Consider the following 23412-nt stretch of genomic DNA (forward strand, 5'->3'; position numbering starts at 1 on the left):
AAACAAGAGGGGACAGCTGAGGTCAGTTGTGTACACAATAGAGATTTTGAATCAAAATGACTCATATTTTCAATTTTATAATATTTTATGGTACTATTGTTAACATTTTTTTACTGGTAGCAGTATGACTTTTATATTAATTTCAAATTTTCATATATATTATGGTACGTAGAAGTATCAATGTCAGCCATGAATGTTAATTAATTCAACTGTCATGGGAAATGAGCAGGATACCCTAGATATTCTGCTAAAAGGTATTTCCTACTATCCAGTTGTTAATCATATCCTACTGACAGCCAAATGCAAGTATAAACCCAATGGAACCATTCAATGTGATACTGCCGCTGAACGAAGGGCCCATCCGATATGGCACTGCGTTTTATGATGAGTCATAAGAATAAAAGATTTTTGCCTTTCAAAAGATTTCTCAGACCCAAAGAGGAAATCACTTCAAATTTTGGAATATAGGAACAGAACTAATGTTAAGTCTTCAAATTAGATAAGAAATCCATAACTTCTTGAGTCAATATGTAGATCTTTCCATTTGTTACTATGATACTTCTCACAGTCCCTTTAATAATCTAATTTTCTCACATAATAATAACGTTCTTCTGACTTTGGGAAGGAAATGAGGAAAGTAGAAGAATATGGACCACTGCACTCCTACAGCTTCTTTGATGACCACATCACAGGCCAGGTACGTCCAACACAAAAGCATCATCCATCAATAAGCAAACAGACATGTACACAAATAACTTCTCCCTGAATCTGATCTCTAAGCAGGGCTCAGCAAGCTTTTCTATAAAAAGTCAGATAGTAAATGTTTTCCTCATTGCATGCCTTAAGGTCTCTCACAACTACTCAACTCAGCCCTTTTAGCACAAAAACAGCTGTATACAGTATGTAAACAAATGACTATGCTGTGTTCCAATACAACTTTACTTATATTGGACAGGGACAGGATATCTGAATTTCATATAACTTTCACATGACACGAAATGCTATTCTACTTTTGATATTTTTCCATCATTTTAAAATGTAAAAACCATTTTTAGCTCCTGTACTGTGCAAAATTAGGCAGTGGGCCAGATTTAAAGAGTCTGGGCCGGGCTTCTGTGGTGGCGCAGTGGTTAAGAATCCTCCTGCCAATGCAGGGGACACGGGTTCGAGCCCTGATCTGGGAAGATCCCACATGCCACGGAGCAACTAAGCCCATGCGCCACAACTACTGAGCCTGCACTCTAGAGCCTGCGAGCCACAACTACTGAGCCCACGTGCTGCAACTACTGAAGCCCACACGCCTAGAGCCTGTGCTCCGCAACGAGAAGCCAACGCAATGAGAAGCCCGCGCACTGCAGCAAAGAGTAGCCTCCACTCACCACAACTAGAGAAAGCCCACACAAAGCAACGAAGACCCAACGCAGCCATAAATAAATAAATAAAAGAGTCTGGGCCAGATTTAAAGAATCAGTTGGCGGGAAAGACCTTCAAGATGGCAGAGGAGTAAGACGTGGAGATCACCTTCCTCCCCACAAATACATCAAAAACACATCTACATGTGGAACAGCTCCTACAGAACACCTACTGAACGCTGGCAGAAGACCTCAGACCTCCCAAAAGAACAGATACCAGAGGGCGACCTACACGCAGAGGCGGGGCCAAATCCAAAGCTGAACCCCAGGAGCAGTGCGAACAAAGAAGAGAAAGGGAAATCTCTCCCAGCAGCCTCGGGAGCAGCAGATTAAATCTCCACCATCAACTTGATGTACCCTGCATCTCTGGAATATCTGAATAGACAACGAATCATCCCAAAACTGAGGCAATGGACTTTGGGAGAAACTGTAGACTTGGGGTTTCCTTTCTGCATCTAATTTGTTTCTGGCTTTATGTTTATCTTAGTTTAGTATTTAGAACTTATTATATCATTGGTAGATTTGTTTATTGATTTGGTTGCTCTCTTCCTTTATATATATATATATTTTTCCCCCTTTTTCTCTTTTTGTGAGTGTGTATGTGTATGCTTCCTCGTGTGATTTTGTCTGTATAGCTTTGCTTTTACCATTTGTCGTAGGGTTCTGTCTGTCCGTTTTTTTATTTTTAGGATAGTTTTTAGCGCTTGTTATCATTAGTGGATTTGTTTATTGGTTTGGTTGCTCTCTTTTCTTTAATTACTTTATTTTTTAATTTTAATAATTTATTTTTTATTTTAATAACTTTATTTTTCTTTCTTTCTTTTTTCCCTTTTCTTCTGAGCCGTGTGGCTGACAGGGTCTTGGTGCTCTGGCCAGATGTCAGGCCTGAGCCTCTGAGGTGGGAGAGCTGAGTACAAGACATTGGTCCACCAGAGACCTCCCAGCCCCTTGTAATATCAATTGACGAGAGCTCTCATAGAGATCTCTGTCTCAACACTAAGACCCAGCTCCACTCAATGACCAACAAGCTCCAGTGCTGGACACCCCATGCCAAACAACTAGCAAGACAGGAACACAACCCCACCCATTAGCAGAGAGGCTGCCTAAAATCATAATAAGTTCACAGACACCCCAAAACACACCACCGGACATGGTCCTGCCCACCAGAAAGATAAGATCCCGCCTCATCCACCAGAACACAGGCACCAGTCCCCACCAACAGGATGCCTACACAACACACTGAAGCAACCTTACTCACTGGGGGCAGACACCAAAAACAACGGGAACTACGAACCTGCAGCCTGTGAAAAGGAGACCCCAAACACAGTAAGTTAAGCAAAATGAGAAGATAGAGAAATACACAGAAGATGAAGGAGTAAGGTAAAAACCCACCAGAACAAACAAGTGAAGAGGAAATAATCAGTCTACCTGAAAAAGAATTCAGAGTAATGAGAGTAAAGATGACCCAGAATCTTGGAAATAGAATGGAGAAAATATAAGAAATGTTTAACAAGGACCTAGAAGAACTAAAGAGCAAACAAACAATGATGAACAACACAATAAATGAAATTTAAAAACTTCTAGAAGGAATCAATAGCAGAATAACTGAGGCAGAAGAATGGATAAGTGACCTGGAAGATAAAATACTGGAAATAACTGCCTCAGAGCAGAATAAAGAAAAAAGAATGAAAAGAATTGAGGACAGTCTCAGAGACCTCTGGGACAACATTAAATGCACCAGCATTCGAATTATAGGGGTCCCAGAAGAAGAAGAGAAAAAGAAAAGGACTGAGAAAATATTTGAAGAGATTATAGTTGAAAACTTCTCTAATATGGGAAAGGAAACAGTCAAGTCCAGGAAGCACAGAGAGTCCCATACAGGATAAATCCAAGGAGAAACATGCCAAGACACATATTAATGAAACTATCAAAAATTAAATACAAAGAAAAAATATTACAAGCAGCAAGGGAAAAGCAACAAATAACATACAAGGGAATCCCCATGAGGTTAACAGCTTATTAACTGTTATTTTTCAGCAGAAACTCTGCAAGGCAGAAGGGAGTGGCAGGACATACTTAAAGGGATGAAAGGGAAAAACCTACAACCAAGATTACTCTACCCAGCAAGGGTCTCATTCAGATTCGATGGAGAAATTAAAACCTTTACAAAGAAGCAAAAGCTAAGAGAAGTCAGCCCACAAAACCAGCTCTACAACAAATGTCAAAGGAACTTCTCTAGGCAGAAAACAAAAGAGAAGGAAAAGACCTACAATAACAAACCCAAAATAATTAAGAAAATGGTAATAGGAACATACAGATCAATAATTACCTTAAATGTAAATGGATTAAATGCTCCAACCAAAAGACACAGACTGGCTGAATGGATACAAAAACAAGACCCATATATATGCTGTCTACAAGAGACCCACTTCAGACCTAGGGACACATACAGACTGAAAGTGAGGGGATGGAACAAGATATTCCATGCAAATGGAAATCAAAAGAAAGCTGGAGTAGCAATTCTCATATCAGACAAAATAGACTTTAAAATAAAGACAATTAAAAGAGACAAAGAAGGACACTACATAACGATCAAGGGATCGATCCAAGAGGAAGATATAACAATTGTAAATATTTATGCACCCAACATAGGAGCACCTCAATACAGAAGGCAAATGCTAACAGCCATAAAAAGGGAAATCGACAGTAACACAATAATAGTGGGGGACTTTAACACCCTACTTTCACCAATGGACATACCAACCAAAATGAAAATAAATAAGGAAACACAAGCTTTAAATGATACATTAAACAAGATGGACTTAATTGATATTTATAGGGCATTCCATCCAAAAACAACAGAATACACTTTCTTCTCAAGTGCTCATGGAACATTCTCCAGGATAGATCATATCTTGGGTCACAAATCAAGCCTTGGTAAATTTAAGAAAACTGAAATTGTATCAAGTATCTTTTCCAACCACAATGCTATAAGACTAGATATCAATTACAGGAAAAAAACTGTAAAAAATACAAACACACGGAGGCTAAACAATACACTACTAAATAACCAAGAGATCACTGAAGAAATCAAAGAGGAAATAAAAAAATACCAGAAACAAATGGTAATGAAAATACGACAACCCGAAACCTATGGGATGCAGCAAAAGCAGTTCTAAGAGGGAAGTTTATACCAATACAATCCTACCTCAAGAAACAAGAAACATCTCAAACGAACAGCCTAAACTTATACCTAAAGCAATTAGAGAAAGAAGAACAAAAAAACCCCAAAGTTATCAGAAGGAAAGAAATCATAAAGATCAGATCAGAAATAAATGAAAAAGAAATGAGGGAAATGATAGCAAAGATCAATGAAACTAAAAGCTGGTTCTTTGAGAAGATAAAATTTATAAACCATTAGCCAGACTCATCAAGAAAAAAAGGGAGAAGACTCAAATCTATAGAATTAGAAATGAAAAAGGAAAAGTAACAAGTGACCCTACAGAAATACAAAGGATCATGAGAGATTACTACAAGCAACTATATGCCAATAAAATGGACAACATGGAAGAAATGGGCAAATTCTTAGAAAAGCACAACCTTCCGAGACTGAACCAGGAAGGAATAGAAAATATAAACAGACCAATCACAAGCACTGAAATTGAAACTGTGATTAAATATCTTCCAACAAACAAAAGCCCAGGACCAGATGGCTTCACAGGTGAATTCTATCAGATATTTAAAGAAGAGCTAACACCTATCCTTCTCAAACTCTTACAAAATATAGCAGAGGGAGGAACACTCCCAAACTCATTCTACAAGGCCACCATCACCCTGATACCAAAACCAAAGATGTCACAAAGAAAGAAAACTACAGGCCAATATCACTGATGAACATAGATGCAAAAATCCTCAACAAAATACTAGCAAACAGAATCCAATAGCACATTAAAAGGATCATACACCATGATCAAGTGGGGTTGATCCCAGGAATGCAAGGATTCTTCAATATAGGCAAATCAATCAATGTGATATACCATATTAACAAATTGAAGGAGAAAAAAACATATGATCATCTCAATAGATGCAGAAAAAGCTTTTGACAAAATTCAACACCCATTTATGATAGAAACACTCCAGAAAGTAGGCATAGAGGGAACTTACCTCAACATAATAAAGGCTATATATGACAAACCCACAGCCAGCATCGTTCTCAATGGTGAAAAACTGAAATCATTTCCACTAAGATCAGGAATAGGACAAGGTTGCCCACTCTCACCACTCTTATTCAACATAGTTTTGGAACTTTTAGCCACAGCAATCAGAGAAGAAAAAAATAAAAAGAATCCAAATCAGAAAAGAAGTAAAACTGTTTCTGTTTGCAGATGACATCATACTATACCTAGAGAATCCTAAAGATGCCATCAAAAAACTACTAGAGCTAATCAATGAACTTGGTAATGTAGCAGGATACAAAATTAATGCAAGAGATACAAAATCTCTTGCATTCCTATACACTAATGATGAAAAATCTGAAAGAGAAATTAAGGAAACCTCCCATTTACCACTGCAACAAAAAGAATAAATACCTAGGAATAAGCCTACCTAAGGAGACAAAAGACCTGTATGCAGAAAATTATAAGACACTGATAAAAGAAATTAAAGAGATAAAAAAAGATGGAGAGATATACCATGTTCTTGGATGGAAGAATCAACACTGTGAAAATGACTGTACTACCCAAAGCAATCTACAGATTCAATGCAATCCCTATCAAACTACCAAAGGCATGTTTTACAGAACTAGAGCAAAAAATTCCACAATTTGTATGGAAACACAAAAGACCCCAAATAGCCAAAGCAATCTTGAGAAAGAAAAACGGAGTTGGAGGAATCAGGCTCCCTGACTTCAGACTATACTACAAAGCTATAGTAATCAAGAGAGTATGGTACTGGCGCAAAAACAGAAATATAGATCAGTGGAACAGGATAGAAAGCCCAGAGATAAACCCACGCACGTATGGTCACCTTATCTTTGATAAAGGAGGCAAGAATATACAATGGAGAAAAGACAGCCTCTTCAATAAGTGGTGCTGGGAAAACTGGACAGCTACATGTAAAATGATGAAAGTAGAACACTCCCTAACACCATACACAAAAATAAACTCAAAATGGATTAAAGACCTAAATATAAGGCCAGACACTATAAAACTCTTAGAGGAAAAGATAGGCAGAACACTCTTTGACATAAATCACAGAAAGATCCTTCTTGATCCACCTCCTAGAGAAATGGAGCTAAAAGCAAAAATAAACAAATGGGACCTAATGAAACTTAAAAGCTTTTGCACAGCAAAGGAAACCGTAAACCATAAAATGAAAAGACAACACTCAGAATGGGAGAAAATATTTGCAAACGAAGCAACTGACAAAGGATTAATCTCCAAAATATACAAGCAGCTCATGCAGCTCAATATCAAAAAAACAAACAACCCAATCCAAAAATGGGCAGAAGACCTAAACAGACATTTCTCCAAAGAAGATATACAGATTGCCAACAAACACATGAAAGGATGCTCAACATCACTAATCATTAGAGAAATGCAAATCAAAACTACAATGAGGTATCACCTCACACCAGTCAGAATGGCCATCATCAAAAAAGTCTACAAACAGGGGCTTCCCTGGTGGCGCAGTGGTTGAGAGTCCACCTGCCAATGCAGGAGACACGGGTTCGTGCCCCGGTCTGGGAAGATCCCACATGCCACAGAGCAGCTGGGCCCGTGAGCCATGGCTGCTGAGCCTGCGCGTCTGGAGCCTGTGCTCTGCAACGGGAGAGGCCACAGCAGTAAGAGGCCCGCGTACTGCCAAAAAAAGTCTACAAACGATAAATGCTGGAGAGGGTGTGGAGAAAAGGGAACCCTCTTGCACCGCTGGTGGGAATGTAAATTGATACAGCCACTATGGAGAACAGTATGGAGGTTCCTTAAAAAAAGTAAAAACAGAACTACCATACGACCCAGCAATCCCACTACTGGGCATAAACCCTGAGTAAACCATCATTTTAAAAGAGTCATGTACCACAATGTTCATTGCCCCTCTATTTACAATAGGAAGGACATGGAAGAAACCTAGGTGTCCATCGACAGATGAATGGATGAAGAAGATGTGGCACATATATACAATGGAATATTACTGAGCCATAAAAATAAATGAAATAATAAACGAAATTGAGTTATTTGTAGTGAGGTGGATGGACCTAGAGTCTGTCATACAGAGTGAAGTAAGTCAGAAAGAGAAAAACAAATACCATATGCTAACACATATATAGGGAATCTAAAAAAAAAAAAAAGGTTGTGAAGAACCTAAGGGCAAGACAGTTATAAATACGCAGATGTAGAGAATGGACCTGAGGACACGGGGAGGGGGAAGGGTAAGCCGGGACAAAGTGAGAGAGGGGCATGGACTTATATACACTACCAAACGTAAAATAGATAGCTAGTGGGAAGCAGCTGCATAGCACAGGGAGATCAGCTCAGTGCTTTGTGACCATCTAGAGGAGTGGGATAGGGAGGGTGGGAGGGAAGGAGACGCAAGAGGGATGAGATATGGGGATATATGTATAGGTATAGCTGATTCACTTTGTTATAAAGCAGAAACTAACACACCATTGTAAAGCAAGTATACTCCAATAAAGATGTTAAAAAAAAAATCAGTTGGCAATCAACTTGGTCGCAGTTTCTTCAAAATTGTTTTTTCTTGTACATGGACAATTATCATCATATCCTGAGGGGCACAATGTACTAAGTACTGTATAATGCAGTTACCCCTTGGAAATGTGTCTTCTGCAGAGATGATATCTAGTTGGCAAGCTTACATTGGCTTCATAAAATATTTACTACGGGACTCAAAGTTCTCTCCTGATTTGCATTCTTATCTGATTGATGATGGTGGCGTGTAATCACTGCGAAATGGAAGAGTTGTATTTAAATGATGATGGAAGCAACCATGTGCCAGCCCTGTACAATATTAATGATTCTCAGCTGGTCAGACTAAACTATTGATAAGTACCAATTCAATTCGTCAAAATCTTTAGTCAAATGTAAACAGCCTCCACTTGTTAAAAAAAGGGGGGGCAGTTTGCCAGACTATATGTTAATATCCGATAATCACTGAATACATTTCCTGTGTCCTGATGCAGTAACCACGGAGCCCACTTGCCTCCTCTTTCATGAGCAACATGTACCACACAGAAGCTACTGACCTGCACCAGGATCATCCTGAAAAAGTTAAGCTTCCTGAATCCCTGGCAATGATTAGATGCTTCATACTGTGTTTATTACTAAACAGAAAAGTGAACAGATACTCCTCATCTCCAATTTTTAGAAATGATTTCAGTGTTTTGTTTTGTTTTGCGGTACGCGGGCCTCTCACTGTTGTGTCCTCTCCCATTGCGGAGCACAGGCTCCGGATGCGCAGGCTCAGCGGCCATGGCTCACGGGCCCAGCCGCTCCGCGGCATGTGGGATCTTCCCGGACCGGGGCACGAACCCGTGTCCCCTGCATCGGCAGGCGGACTCAACCACTGTGCCACCAGGGAAGCCCCGATTTCAGTGTTTTTATAAAAATGCTCATTATAAAAAATTTAAGCAACTCTTAAAAGTACAATGAAGTCAGCAACCAATGAACCAAATGCATTGTTTGGTGGGTGAACAGTATTCCAGACAGCTCTCTCTATGCGTACGAAGAGACGGAAGAACAAGTAGAATAATTTTATAACAATGGGATAGCACGTGGTTTAAAAAACTCTTATTTGAATAGAACATAAACAAAGAAGTGAACATTGGATGAATTGCTGGACTTCAGACACACGTTTCTTTACTCCAAGAAAAGTTTCTAAGTGACACCTCCAAACTTAAAAGTGGAGAAAATTATGAAAAAATATACTGAGATCTTTATTTTTTAATTGACATAGCAAATACTATTGATGGATTTTCTAGACTATTCTTTATAATTTCATTATTATAAAAATATACAGCTGCATAGTAAAAAAAAAAAAAAAACTACTACAAGAATATGTGGTGGGGCTTCCCTGGTGGCGCAGTGGTTGAGGGTCTGCCTGCCGACGCAGGGGACGCCGGTTCATGCCCTGGTCTGGGAAGATCCCACATGCCGCGGAGCGGCTGGGCCCGTGAGCCATGGCCGCTGAGCCTGCGCGTCCGGAGCCTGTGCTCCGTGTTGGGAGGGGCCACAGCAGTGAGAGGCCCGCGTACCGCAAAAAACAAAACAAACAAAGAAGAATATGTGGTGAGAAAGTAAAAACTACCTGCCTACCTTCTTCCTTCTAAGACCCATTCCTCAGATATAACCACCAAGTATCCGCAGACATATCCTTAACGTTTATCAGAATACGTTTGTGCAAGCCCTTTTTATGATATATCGTTTCGTATCTTGCTTTTTTTCACTTCAACAATACACATCTTTGACACCTTGCCGTATCAGTAAAAACAGCTAATAATAACTGCTGGCATCAACTGAGCACTCACTATGTGCCACTCCTCGTTCTGTGTTTCACAAGTATTAACTCACCTAATCCTCAGAACAACCCTGCAAGGCACAAAGAGAGACTAAGCCACGTGCCCAAGCTCTCGCCGCTGGAGAGGGGTGGAGGTGAGTTACCTCCACAGCCTGTTCTCTACGCCAGCAGAGAAGGGGCTGAAAGGCTTGCCATGCATACTTTGCCAAAACAGGAATAAACTGTGTTATACCACCTCCCCATCATTAAAAGGAAAGGCAGAAAGAAGAGCAGGACCCAGAAAAAAATGACAAGATGGCATTGCTGCACAGTCCAGCACACAAGTGGAGACCCAGATACACTCGTTCCAAAACTTGGCAGAGGGAAGGGTGGGTGGTGAGAATTTCCAGGCAGCTCAACTGCAGCAAAGGACCATCCAGAGCTTAGCACGATCACCTCTCGTTACATTTATGAAGAATGGGTCCTTATATTCCCCACCCCCCAAACACAGATCTGATAAGGTCCAGGTATCTGTTCTCCCTAGCCCTACTTCCTAACCTTCAGATATATTACCGTTCTAGGTCTTTCCAATGTTCAGAGGATGAAGGTCAAGCCCTTAATATAGTATATGCATAGGCACTGAGGAGTGTGGCCCGGCCTTCCCACCAACGCTTTGCATTTGATCATCTTCTTGCCTGGGATGATCTTTCCTTTTCCTCAGACATTCTAGAGCTCTCAGCCGCAGGATCCTCCTTAGTAAACTTCTCCCTGGTCTCCTGGTCTAAATCAATTCCTGTTGTTACATGGACCCAGTAGAACCATATTCCTCTTTTTAAAATTCAGTTTGTAGTTACGATTTTTAGTATGATCATTCAGTTAATACCCACCAACCATCCCAGATTATAAGCTTCATGACAGCAGGAACCATGTTGGATTTTGCTCAGTATTAAATGCAAAGCTTTAGCACGGAGCCTGGCACATATTGGGCACTGAATTCATATTTCTGGAATGAATGAAGAAATGGAAGTTTCTGAGGTTTAGGATGCGAATGTAGCATTTTCATCTTGGATCACTGCAGGTGGCATTCATATGAAAGGACAATTTTATCAGACAACCAACATTAGCAGAATGACTTCAGAAGTCATACAGGCAGGTAGGTGGATTTTTAAATTACTGTCAAAAGAGATCCCTGCTCCACACCCTGCCTGCCCTCTAAAAATGATAACAGAAGGGACTTCTCTGGTGGTCCAGTGGTAAAGAATCTGCCTTACAATGCAGGGGATGCAGGTTCGATCCCTAGCCGGCGAGCTAGTATCCCACGTGTGGCAGGGCAACTAAGCCCGCATGCCACAACTACTGAGCTTGCGCGCCTCAACTAGAGCCCGCGAGCTGCAAACTGCAGAGCCCACGTGCTCTGGAGCCTGAGCGCCACAACTAGAGAAGAGAAAACCCGCACGCCACAACTAGAAAGAAGCCCACGCACCGCAACGAGGAGCCCGCACGCCGCAACAAAAGGCACGCCTCAACGAAGATCCCACGTGCTGCAACTAAGACACCATGCAGCCAAAAATAAATAAATAAATTTTAAAAATCTAAAAAAAGCGATAACAGAAAAATAGAAAACACAAATAAACAAAAGGAATGCGCATTAACTTCATCTTGATACATCTTCCCTGAAAGAGTAGCATGGAAAATTGAAAAGCTGTTTAGCAGTGGGTCACTATGTTATCCCTTCAATGCTACAAACAACTTTTCTACCTTCAATTAGGAGCAAATGGAGCCTGACAAATAAACACTATGCACCAGATCTTCATCTCTCAAATAATTAGCTTGCACTGTTAAGGGAAATTACTTGATTGCCTCAAGTCTATTCTTGCAGGTTTCATGCCAAGGCAATAATGCTAATAAGCCTTATAACATTCCATTTAACTGTTCGTTCAACAAATATTTATTGGGCACTAATGTTAGGCACATTATTATTTGCCCACTACCCGAAGGAAATGGGAGACACAGAAAACCAAAGCCTTTTTGAAGTACTGGAAAGAAAACACACACACCCGAGTGTGGAAATGAAGACTTTTAAGCACCCCTTAGAGAATCTCAGGCCTGTGGGTTGAGTCCACCCCCAAAGCACCAGCCTACCTCATCTTTGAAAGGAAGGCGGTGAAGACAAATGATTATCGAGCTGCTGTGCGTATACCACATTTAATATTCTCCATGTCATTTCTAAACAGTTTGGGGCACTTCGAAAAGTCCTAAAGAGACTGCTGCTTCCCTGTATCCTGGTGCCAACAAGAGTCATCGCCCTATAAATCATTAAAACATACCAAATAAAGATATTTGTACCCCACTCTCTTAGGGATGATAAATGACCAGCAAATGAGTCCAAGCTGTATTTTGCAGAATGATTTTTTTCTTTTTGAAGCCGAACTGTGTCTTATTTTAAATAACATTCTACCCAATGCCAAGAAAAGGCAAGGGAGAGAGAGGGAAATTAATGAGCAAATAAACATATTTTTCAGCTACAAAAACCAGGGCTGTTACTGAGGTGCGACTGCAAGAAAGAAAAAATGATTCTGTTTACTTTCTCTCATCCTCTACCACATCCATTTATTTGAGAGAGCAAATCAGGAGAGACAGCGAGAAGCCTGACACAGCTGGTTTCAGTCAATAGGGGTCATTTTCATTCGGTCTGTGTATTTTATCAGCTCCTTGTTCACTGTTCCCAATGGGAGGATGGGCCTGCTGCCCAGGATCTGAGTTCTGGTAAGAAACCAGCTATCTACCTCATCCCATACCATGCACGACCGCTGCCATGGTGGCCCCGTCCCAGCACCTCTTTACTCTCCAGCTTAGCACAGTTTTGCATCACAGCATGTCCTGTGAGGCCCAGGTACACGCAAACGTCATTACCTCCACGTGGGTGCACGCATGTGGCCTGCGTGAGCACACTCGCACGACACACCCACCCACACCCACCCCAGGCAATTTATCTCCCATTAACAACTCACTCTTGCCCATTAGAAACATTTGTGGAACTTTAAAAACATTTCTTCTCCATTTTCAGCTCGGCCGATTGCTTATGCTTTACAGACTCTGAAAGCCAAACCGAATTAAACAAATATTTGAAATTCAGTTGGATGGGGGGTAGGCATGGTTGAAGCATTCTTTCTAGAAAGGTTTTAATTAAAAACGGCTCTTGGGTTTTGTTCCAGAAAAGAACGTGATAACATCAAAATGTAGTGTTGCTGATTGACCACAAGTGAGAGACTATCTATATGAAAATAAGAGAAAATCCATCTTCATATTTCCTTTTGAACATGAAACAATCGCCATCAGTGGCCACCCCAATGTATTTCTGTAAATGTAATTTCCTCTTTCGTTCTCCTTCCCAACATAGTTGATCAGCTGAGGTGGTAACACAGGGTCCTGAATGGTCCACATGGTCAATGGTGTGACACCTCCAGAAGTCTTCACTGGAGGAGTGCTTGCAATATCGATGATTACTGACTTGCTCTAGGTATCAAGGATTTCTGAAATTAAGTCTCTGAATTCACGAAAAATAACTGATATTTATCCATGGAATTTTATGACACTATGTCGCCAGCTGGATCCCAAAATGCTTCCCAAAGTTGGAGAGAGGTAGGGATGAGAGGGTGCCACGGATAGTTACACAAACTATGCACTTCGCTTAGCCAAGGCAGAAATAGCTTTAATGCCCAGATTCACATCTTGGCTTCAGGATGTCTGTTGAGAATGATCATATAACTCTGACAGCAGAGTGGATCTTAAAATCCACATTTATTTCAGAATCATTGTTAAGAAAATTAATTAAAATCACACCCGGCTTAATCACTTGGAATAAAGTATGTTCCTTTCAAAACTTGTATAATGTAACTCAGCTCTGATGGTTTCACAGTTTAAGTACTCTTCTGCTTTAGATTTTGGTTTGGTAGTAAAATTTCAAAAAAGGCTACCAGGTTGGCAGAAGAGATTACCAGGGAAAGGGGAGGATCCTATAGGGTCTGGGAGGAAAACTATTTATACTCTTTGTCATGTTGTCATTAAAAAGTATTAACTCTGAAGATATTAGAAATGATGTAATTATTAAAAAACACAAAGGAATTGTATTATACATCAATACTCTAGTCCACTGGAAAATGATGCAAGGAAATCTCACAAATAAGGATGGTACCTCAGAAAAGTGGAACTTCGGCAATTCTAATGTAAGCAAGGAAAAGAATTCAGTGTTTGATTTCACTCTCTCATTGTCCATTTGCGGGTATAACTTCTAAAGTGAGGTAAAGCAGACCTAAGCGCTAGGTGACATGTTAAACTTCGGTGGTTAAAAAGCCAAACAAACCCCAGAGACAAATCTTAAGCAATTTCCCTGCCACCCTTTTTATATTAAAGTCTAAATCGTATAGTAATTACAATTCTGCAAGACTGAGCCTTCAATTTATTCTTAAGTGAAGAAATTAATGAACACACACTTATAGAATTGTTCTATTTCAGATACTGCTTCCCTGCATCTCTTTGACTCAGGGGCTGTCATTTATAACTCAGCAGGCTGGTGAGCATTTTAAGAGGCTGTGCATTTTTTTTTTTTTTTTTTTTTTTTTTGCGGTACGCGGGCCTCTCACTGTTGTGGCCTCTCCCGTTGCGGAGCACAGGCTCCGGACGCGCAGGCTCCGGATGCGCAGGCTCAGCGGCCACGGCTCACGGGCCCAGCCGCTCCGCGGCACGTGGGATCTTCCCGGACCGGGGCATGAACCCATGTCTCCTGCATCGGCAGGCGGACTCTCAACCATTGCGCCACCAGGGAAGCCCAGGCTGTGCATCTTAGTGAATTTCAGAACCAACTGCTGTTCTGAGGGCAGGAGCTAGTCTTCATTCTACTGTAAGACAGCTTTAAATAAGTCCTCAGATAAGTAAACCACCTGGCTCTACATGTCCTAATCTACCTAACTAATGAGGGCAGGATCCTGAGCTCCCAATTCCATTAGAGAGAGGGTCTGAGTTGATGGCTGCTAAGGGGTAGGAATCTGTTGGAGAAGTGAGTTGTATGAATGTCTAAAATAAAGAAAGAAATGTCATTGTTTCGGAGAACTTCAGAAGAAGAACAAAAGGCTTGGAGTGAGAAACCTAGGTTTAAAAGCCTGGCTCCGCCAACTTGTCTGGTCACCTTGAGCTTCAAATTCCTCCTCTATGACATGGGGATACATAATGGAATAAGAAACTGTATAAGCCATAAGGATATACTGAATAATTAGTCGGACAGAGTGGAGTTGTTTTGTTGGCAGAGTTTTAATAACAGCTTTTGATGAAAAATAAGAAAAGGAGATATTAACCTCTTTTTCTTAGCATTAAAATATATTTGTTTTACTTTAGATTTTTAAAATTCAAAATAAAGCACAATGGAATATTACTCATCCGTAAAAGGGAATGAAGTTCTGATACCTGCGGAAACATACATGAATCTCAAAAACATTATCAAATGGAAAAAGCCAGACAGAAAGGGTCACATAGTGTATGAATCCATTTACACAAAATATCTAGAATAGGTAAATGCACAGAGACAGAAAACAGAGTAGTGATTGCCAGGGGCTGGGGGGAGGGGAGAATGGGGAGTAACTGCTTAATGGGTACAGGGTTTCCTTTGGGGGTGATGCAAATATTTTAGAACTAGATAAAGGTGATGGTTGCACAAGGGTTTTTTTTTTGGGTTTTTTTGCAGTACGCGGGCCTCTCACTGCTGTGGCCTCTCCCACTGCGGAGCACAGGCTCCGGACGCGCAGGCCCAGCGGCCATGGCTCACGGGCCCAGCCGCCCCGCGGCACGCGGGATCCTCCCGGACTGGGGCACGAACCCACGCACCCTGCATCGGCAGGCGGACTCCCAACCACTGCGCCACCAGGGAAGCCCTGCACAACGTTTTGAATGTACTAAATGCCACTGAAAGGTACAATTTATAATGGCTAATTTTATGTTATATGAATTTTGTCAATTAAAAATTATTTTAAAAATAAAGCACTTAAGCAAAATAAGAATCTCTTATCGTTTAATAGGGCTAATAGAAACTCTCGACTTCATCTGAGAATGACTGATATTCACTATGACGTCACCTTAAGTGAAACACTGTATCGTGAACAATAAAAGCCAGAAAGATACTTTGCCCTGGAGTGGATAAGGTCCACGCCAGGATTTCGGTATGTCTCAGGGCATTTGACTCCTCTGCCAGACACTGGCACCCTCTTTTTTCTACAATTCTAGCATCTCCCAGCTGGCTTAGAACTAAAGAGAAAGTGCAGAAGCCACATCCGTCAACTGTGTATGATACAAAGCTAGTAAGAGAGTGTTAAATACACTGGATGATGAACCAGTATCCAAAAAGGTCTTGGCAGACTAGCATCAAGGAATCCAATATGAGAAATTTAATGGGGATTAGTGTAACAAATTATGCTTGGTTAACAAAAACAAACCCCCCAAAACACCAGTACTGTACACTGGAAGCTCAGGGGAGACGTAGCTTGGCGGTTACATATGTAACAGAGGATGCAGGGATTTCGGATGACTTTGTAGAGCACCCCTATGTGACGCACATGTCAAAACAACTAACGTGACTTTTCAGCTGCATCAACAAAACTAGATTAGAGAACTTAATGCAAGAGGGTGAGAGTCCTGCTCACCTCTGCACAGGCCAGGATGTGTGCCATACAAGCCCGTGTCCCCATATCCCTGCCCCCCACAAAATCTCACGTCATGCCTAATAGATGTTGGATTTTCTCGCGGGGAGTATCCCAATTCTCAGTTGATGTTCCATACATGCTGCTACCATTTTCCCTCTCTAAGGACACTGTGATGAATATCCTTGTATTTGCACAGCTTAGCACATTTGCCTTATTATTTTTAAAATGTGTTCATTATTTTAAAAAAACAAACAAACTGATGGCTTGATCCATCCGGTTCAGTTTCTGGGCAGAGGTGATGATGATGGTGAATGGTAGTAGTAGTGCATGCTTGTGTGTGTGTGTGTGTGTGTGTGTGTGTGTTGTGTGTAGGGAATGGGAGCTGGGTGTCGGTTAGGGGGGATGTAAAAGGAAAAGATGGGGGTGGTGCAACTGTTAAGTATCGGCTTTAGTTAATGAGTCTTTTCTTGGATTTTATTCTCCTATTCTGTCAATATCCCCATACCCAGGTGAGATACTGCCATCTTACAGTTTCAGGGTTCCCTGCTCCTTTCAGATTACTGAGCTCCTTAAGCACTACGGAATGACCTTGGGTACTAACTTGGCCCTAGCAGGTATTACATGCTCCTGGCTGGTTTCCCTGGCAATTTTAAAGGTGCTGAATACACAGTGGCCTTAGAATAAATATTTGATGATTGCCTTCCTGCCTGCCTGCTGCCTGCAAGTCTCCAGGAGTGGTGCCTAGCCATGGAATGTCTTTAAAGCGTTGGCCTACAATTTTCTCCACAGAAAGAATGCCTTCTGGTGGTGGTTGCAGGGAGAATAATGCCCTTTGTCTTGCTAGTGAACACTACACACACCCCAAAACCCAGCACCTGCAAGCCTGGGTAATTTTAGGTAAGGGCTTATTTCTAGCTTTTATAGAGGAAAGTTCTATTGGAAAAAAAAGTCATCCTTTGTTATTTTATTTTGGACGAGCTTTTAATCAGAGACACAGGCAGTAACATATGTTAGAAAAAGACATATGAAACATAGAACTTTGCATTTATAACTCACTACGGAAAATCCATGTTAATGCAACTAAGTTTGGGGCTTTAATTGCACAGAAGTCATGAAATTCAGATTCAAGTTCCCACAGCAAACTTGATACCATATGTGCATCCCAGGGCCCTTCCTGAGTGGGGTGACCTCATTACTGGGCAAAAAAGTGATGCAATGAATAGTGATGGATAGGATTTCTCCTCACTGCTACACTTCCCATCATCCCAAGAAAGATGGACAGCGGGCAACATTAACTATACCAATTGCTCCCCTTTTAATGCACAGCAGTCCTTGGGTGTGTGCTTGATGACCATCATGAAGGGCCACTGCACGGCAGTGTCGGAGGCGGGAGGTCCACGACTTGGCAGTGTGCTGCTTGGGTGGAGCAGCCAGGCACCCCATCACCAGTCCTCCATCAGATCCTTACCCACACCCTTCCTAGAGCAGCTGTGTTCAGTGGGCACTGCCCTCCCACCCCCACTCCATCCCCAGAGGACACCTCTCAGTAACTCGGGTGCTCAAACTTCTGCATCTGAATGTCTGACTAAAAGGACCTTCCCGGACACACCTCTGCCTGGTGTTGGCAAGGCTTCTCCAAGACGGCTGTTCCATATTGTCGTGTTCTAGCTTTATTCCACTTGCTGGGGAATGGCAAGATGTGTGCCATTCCTTGTGGAGACCTGTGTTGTCTGGCCAAGGGGGCCACAAGCTTATTATAGGTAAAGAGTCTCCATGTGTTTCTCTTAAACTATGGGTAGTAGATTGTATGGAAGTATAAGTTGTCCTGCCCCTTGGTATCGATATCCACACCTCACTAACATGTGGCGTATGTCCAGTTCTGATTTTCTTCTTGGTAAAATGGTATATGGTACATTCTGTTCTCCACACTCTCCTTTGCCTCTGATCTGATCCCTGCTTGAGTCCCCCCAAGCATGTCAACAAAGATGTGGGAGAAGACTGGGGATGGGGGTGGGGAAGAGAAAGAGTGTGTAATAAACTCTGATCATTAAGTGCTGCTTAAGTTTTTTGGGGGGTGCTTTGTAAGTGTTCATGGTCCAAAGCCACTGGACCAATAGCCAAATCAGCTTGCTGTGATGGCTCTACCATCCTCCTAAAAAAGACTTCCCGGTCCGCCTGTGAGTGGTCTGGACTGTATGGTGTGCAACTCAGCAGCTCTCAGATAACACAGACAGCACATCCACCAATAGCCCCTGGGCTCTGAGCACATGGAGAATCAGTAATGCCATTTGTCAATGGCCTGTTCTCACTGAGCAGGAAGGACCAGGAGAAACCTGGGAGAGACTTGGGATGAAGGAGCACCATCATTAATAAAAGCTTCTATCACAGCACAATCTTTGGGTTTCTAGGCAAAACACAGCAGCAAGAATAAAGCTGTGCATGGGGAAACTAAAACAAAACACAAAAGATGGGGGTTTTTTTGGTTGATGTTAACATTTAAGGCAAAAAAAATATTTTTTATAATGCATATCTACATTTAAGGCATTTCCAAGAGAAGCCATTTATAATTTATGAAGAGTTTGGTTGTTTGTGTGTTTATAAAAAGTTATGCTTAAGGAGAACTTTTGAATTAGGCCCAAGAAGATGATAGTCCAGAGCATTTCCAGCCAAAAAATGAGGAACAACTTTTTTTTCTGAGCTGATGTGTATCCAAATCATGTTGATTCTCACACGCATTTTAAAAATTCCATTAATATCTAGCTGTTGAAGAATAAGTTTTCTGTACTCTTTTCTAATTGGAGAGCTTTTCTTGTTTCAGGAGGTATGACTAGCAGAATACATTAACTATTTGGCACACTTTTAAGAGTGAAATTACAGTCTCTTGCTAAGCTATCTTTTTACCTCTTCATTTCCATTGTCTCCATGGTGTACAATTCAATAAACCAGAGATCTAACTCTACTGTTACACTGCCTACAACCTAAGTAATGGGGGTGGTGGAGTGGGGAATGTGGAACCACCTCTTTAAATCATATTGTCACAACTGAGTACCGTTCTAAAAACGCCAAATAGAAAGCTTTCTGTTTGATTTATTCATTGAAAATAGCCTAAGAATTTATCTTCTAACAAGCTTAAGATATCATTTTCATGAACTGTCTTCTCTTCCAGCTTAAGCAATTTCTTTTCTGACTCCAAATTTCTCCTAAGCAACTACTCACCGGGGACTGACAATAATGTAGTAGCTTGTCCTAAATCAGTGCCTTCCTTCTAGAGCGAGCAAAGTTCTTTGCAGATATTAAACCTTCGAGGTAGGTGATGAAGATCATCCCCCATGATCTGACGATGTGGGAAATTCCTCTGAAGAAATAAATGTTAAGTCACCTGCTCGAGAGCCAGTGTAGACAAGGGATTTGAACCTGACGTTGTTCTTTGTGGTGCAGCCTGACAGTTTGCCTAGTTAGAAGAAGATGGTAGATAATATAAAAAGCATGTGGAAAACGCAAAAAGGAAGAAAGAGGCAAAAGGCCAGAGAGAAGGGAAAAAGATATAGAGGAGGAAAGGAAGTCAGCTCAACTGGAGGTGGAAAACATGCTCTACCCAAGGGCTCTGATATTTGTATTTATTCGTATACAATGATAAGGCAGAATCATTGTAAAAGAAAAGTGGATACAAGATTGAGTCAAAGGACTCCAAACTCAGACAAGCTCCATTCCCTTTTTTTAGAGAATTTTCCACTCCACCCTAGTTTACAGATAAATTAATCACCAAAGGGTGTTTATCAAGTGATTTCTTCCTTTCACCAAATGCCAGTTATAGAGAGTCTGGATTTGGTGTGGCAGCTAAGGAAAGAACTGTATCTCGTGGGGTTGCTTTTTCTATGAATAACATTATATATAGACATCTCCCCACTTCTGTAAGGTTTTCAAAGCATGCGTGGTTAACCGGAGGCTAACAAAATGGTTAACCAAACGTGTCACTGCTAAGCCCAGTGGAAATAGTGATGGCAGCTCTAGCAATGGGGAGTAGTTCTTCCGTTTCTGTGACACATTCCACCCAGCGTCCAGCCTGACTTTCAGAATGGCATAATGCTTTGAAGAGCATATTGGAGGCTGCAGACTTCACGTGGGGGAAGCCCAGCTGACCAGGGGGAGGGCCATCTGCATTTACAGACTACTGCTTCTGCAAGAGTGGACTTCATTCTGCACACTCTTCATGTGTGCCGAGAGATAAGCCCTCCAAAAGCACTCTCGTCAGTCCACTGCCCTTTGCTTAGTTTTGATCTCAGGTAGAATTCGACCTGAGGGCGTCTACCCGCCCTCTCCCGGACTCCATGGTTCCTACGCGTGAATACAGACTGCCTATATAAGGCGTGAGCGGGCGTGGGAGCGCCTCTTTCCCTCCGGCGCGCCACTAAAGATCATGGTGTCACCGTGGGACGCCGCCCCGCTTGCTGTTACCGGTATTGTAAGAACAAGCCGTACCCAAAATCTCGCTTCTGCCGAGGTGTCCCTGATGCTAAGATCCGCATCTTTGACCTGGGGCGGAAGAGGTCAAAGGTGGATGAGTTCCCACTCTGTGGCCACATGGTGTGTCGGATGGGTATGAGCAGCGCTCCTCTGAAGCCCTGGAGGCTCCCTGTATTTGTGCCAACAAGTATGTGGTGAAAAGCTGTGGCAAAGATGGTTTTCACATCCGAGTGCAGCTCCACCTCTTCCACTGCCATCCGCATCAACAAGATGTTGTCCTGTGCTGGAGCTGATAGGCCGCGGTGTCTTTGGAAAGCCCCAGAGCACAGTGGCCAGGGTCCACATTGGCCAAGTCATAATGTCCATCCGCACCAAGCTACAGAACAAGAAGCGTGTGATTGAGGCCCTCCGCAGGGACAAGTTCAAGTTCCCTGGCCGCCAGAAGATCCACATAGCCAAGAAGTGGGGATTTACTGAGTTTAACTCCGACGAATTTGAAAACACGGTGGCAGAAAAGCGGCTTATCCCGGATGGCTGTGGGGCCAAATACATCCCTAATCGTGGCCCTCTGGACAAACAGCGGGCCCTGCACTAATGAAAGCCTTGTTGCTGTCCCCTCCTTACTCATGCCCACCAATAAATCCTACTTTCTTGTCAAAAAAAAAAACCACCAAAAACCAAAAAGAATCCTTGCTGGAAGTAGGAGGGATATGTACTAAAAACTCAATTTTTAAACAAACAAAGAAGTAAATATTATACTCTTTTGCAACCAACCCCAACTATTTTCCCAGGGGTGAGGGTGGGGAATCTTTAAATCAGATTCCAACAAGAAAAAATACATCTAAGTTACTCAATCTGGCTACACAATATTGCCTCCCTTGGTGTTCTTGGAAGACTGGGGAAATATAGACAGGGAAAATGAATGGAAAGAAGCATGTACTCATTCTTCTAAGTCTTTCTTTTATCATCCCAGGTTTAAAATTTTTAAACTAGTCTCCATTTTTCACTTAAAGATAGAGTGTGTATCACAGGATGAACATCAGGGACTCTAGGAGTGTGTATTCAAGATTCACGCTGAGCACACTGGTACTTAGTACTATATTAATCTACCTTCTGAAATAACAGTTACACTTCTTTCTGAATCCTAATTTTGCACACTCTTCATGTGCAGAGATGGTAAGCCCTCCAAAAGCACTCTCTCCTGCTCTTTGCTTAGCTTTGATCTCAGATAAAATTCAGATCGCGGTAACATCAGTTGTCAATTAAGTATATTATCAAAAGGACACCACAGAAGAGAATTTCTCACCCAGGGCTAATTAGGTAATGTTTCCCCAAAGCACTTGCCATTCAAATTTTAAAACAGACACCCACAGTGAAGTGTGGAGATGGGGCTGGAAGATCACCAGCCTGGTTGATTTCCTTCTAAATGACAATAATTACCCAGGTAAGAGGCAAAGCTTCTCCTATTAAGTCAGTTTTGATCATTTCAGAACTTAATGGTTACAAAATAATATCAGCCAAAATCTACACATCTCATGAATCAGACCTGATGATTTGTGAATTTAGATTTAATATTGTCCTGAATTTGAAGGTTGGTTCAAAGAATACCTATAAAACATCAAACATGAAAACCAACTCAATACAGTACTCATGTCTCTGGTGAGAGATACAGGTGGATTCTGTTTATTCTGAGAAAAGAAAGTTGTCAGGACAACTGAGTGAGACATTTCAAATGCAATTTAAGGTCATACTCTTGAAGTGCATTAGGAAAAACAGTGAGGCCACCATTTTAGGGAGATTAACATGTCAGATGCACATATGAGATTTCCACATCCCACGCCACTAAAATATATGCCAATTTAGGAACACAGAAGACTTAAAGTAACTGAATCTTTCACTCTTACATGCTCTTGGGGAGCATGGGTGACGTACATATAGCTTCGGCTCTAATGCACTGTGGCTGGTCATTAAATGTTCCATGACATTTTTTTTTTTTTTTTAAATCAGAAGAGAGTTTTAACCTGGCTCCATTTCAGCTGGGGTAATGACAGCCTCCCTCCCAAAGATTCTTTCTTCCCTTCCAACTGGCCAACACTTGCTTCATTTTCTCCTGTAGAATAAAGATCACCCAGAATGACTGGCTGTGCATGGCAGCTCCTCCTTCTGTGCTCCCCTGGTGTTTTGGGGGAAGTTGTTCATTCTTTCAACATACATTTAATGAGCATTTATTCTGTGCACAGTAAGATATATTATACAAAGGCAATTCTGCCCATTTCCAAAAAGATTGAAATCTAGTAGATTCCATTATTCTGAGGTCCTGGGACACTGTAGATTAAATG

The 23412-nt window shown here is 41.6% G+C and overlaps 1 protein-coding gene and 1 pseudogene across 3 annotated transcripts in view; one reads left to right on the plus strand and one right to left on the minus strand.

Moving 5' to 3' along the window:
- The window catches only part of CREB5 (cAMP responsive element binding protein 5), a 417963-nt gene that overhangs the window by 20654 nt on the left and 373897 nt on the right, over positions 1 to 23412 (minus strand). The gene's annotated exons all lie outside the window — the stretch shown is intronic.
- Positions 629 to 21668, plus strand: LOC116759691 (annotated as a pseudogene).

The sequence above is a fragment of the Phocoena sinus genome, chromosome 9 (assembly GCF_008692025.1).
Source record: "Phocoena sinus isolate mPhoSin1 chromosome 9, mPhoSin1.pri, whole genome shotgun sequence".
Classification (NCBI taxonomy): domain Eukaryota; kingdom Metazoa; phylum Chordata; class Mammalia; order Artiodactyla; family Phocoenidae; genus Phocoena; species Phocoena sinus.